Genomic DNA, 1,839 nt, shown 5'->3' on the forward strand with positions numbered 1-1,839 from the left:
TTTCTCATTTGAAAGTTCTTCATCACTTGATTATGCCTCAACACAAGGTTTCCTCCAAAATCCATACAAGTCATCCCATCAATCACACAACTCATTCCACACCCCTCAACACAACTTCACCACAACATATCCACGTCACCAAAATTACTCTCAATCTTCATCTCTTGAACCACCAGGTGAGGATTACCTTCAAGCCATTGAAATACATAGAAAACTCGTGGAAAGATACACACAACCCCAATCCTGGAAAGAAATCATCTTCAATAAGATGAATGGCCCCTTAGAGCAAACAAGGAGGAGCGTAGAACCACTGAGCAAGGAAAATGAAGGTCAATTGATGGATGTGAAGGAGAAAGTGAAAGAGCAAGATAAGGAGGCCACTGCATCAAGTGAACTTTCAATGAAGAATGAGGTGGTTGAAAATGAAACTGCACTTGAGGTGACAAGGGAAGAAGTGGAGGATCAAGAAAGTGAGGAAGACACTCAAGAGAAGTCACCCTCAATTGAAGCAGAAAGTTGCATAGAAGAAGGATTCATGGAACCACCAATTCAAAAGGCTCTGGATGAAGATCAAACTCCAAAATCACACAGCAACCATGTCTTGACATCCAAGAAGTGAAGGCAACTAACAAAAGCACCAATTCTATCCCTAATCCAGCAAGCAAGATCAATCAAGCCATTTGCAAAAGGAAGCTTGCTGAGGAAAGGCCAAGACAAGGGACACTAGCTGAATCTTTTCCTCCTTTGAGGTCATTCCTCTTAACAAACTGGAAAAAGAGGAAGAAAGTGAAGAACAACATGTCAAGCTAATGACACTAAAAGAGCACTTGTTTGGAGGTAACCCAACCGTAGGTACATTTCTTTCTATGCTTTGCTTAAATTCAATAAATTGGCATATGGTTACATTCTAAGTTTGGTGTTGCCTTGCAACAAATTGTTTTCAATCTTTTTGGATGATTGCATCAAATCAAAAATGAAAGTGACACAACAAGATTCTAAGTTTGGTGTGCCACTTATTTTCTATGCAATTCATTCAAGCGACACTACTTGTCTGCATAATCATAATGCCTCTATAGTGTTATTTTTTTTTTCTTTTAAATTGACACTTTGTCATTCTACTTTCTTTAGTCATTTTTCAGTTTTTAAATGCTTTCATTTTAGTTTGCTTATTTACTGTGTTTGTTAATACATTACCAAGAGAGCTTTACTCATGACAGATTTTTGGCTTGGTGATTGTACTTAACAAATAACAGTTTCACTTGCTTAGTTTTAATTCAAATAAATTGACATATGATTGCATTCTAAGTTTGGTGTTGCTATGCAAAAAAAATTTGGTTCCAATGCTTACTAGATACTTGCATTAATTTCAAGTGAAAGTGTCACACTAAGTTTGGTGTGCCACTTATCTTTTATGCAATGTATTGTGCACACCTTCTTATGCTTGCAATCAAAATGTCGCTGTCTCCATGCCTTGATTGTTATCTTTAATTTTGCTTGCTTGAAACACATGTGTTACTAACATATCATTGTGTAAGACATTCATGATCCATCTTAGCCCCATAGCCATTGTTCTAATTGTTGCTTGAGGATGAGCAAGCATTCTGAGTTGGTATGGAAGGAGAAGAATGAGAGGAAAACAACAACAATAGAGAAGATGAATTGCAAGGTTGTAAAGTTCCTTTTCCTCTCATTTATTTCCAGCACTTTAAATTGCATGATTGTCTTTATATTTTCTGTTTACATGTGTGTATGACTAAGCATAGCTTGAATTTGATTTGAAATATGTTGTTGTGACATTATGACTACCAACTTGAGTTTTGTGAATTCAAAAGCAAAAAA

This window comes from Arachis duranensis, chromosome 3 (genome assembly GCF_000817695.3).
Source record: "Arachis duranensis cultivar V14167 chromosome 3, aradu.V14167.gnm2.J7QH, whole genome shotgun sequence".
NCBI lineage: Eukaryota > Viridiplantae > Streptophyta > Magnoliopsida > Fabales > Fabaceae > Arachis > Arachis duranensis.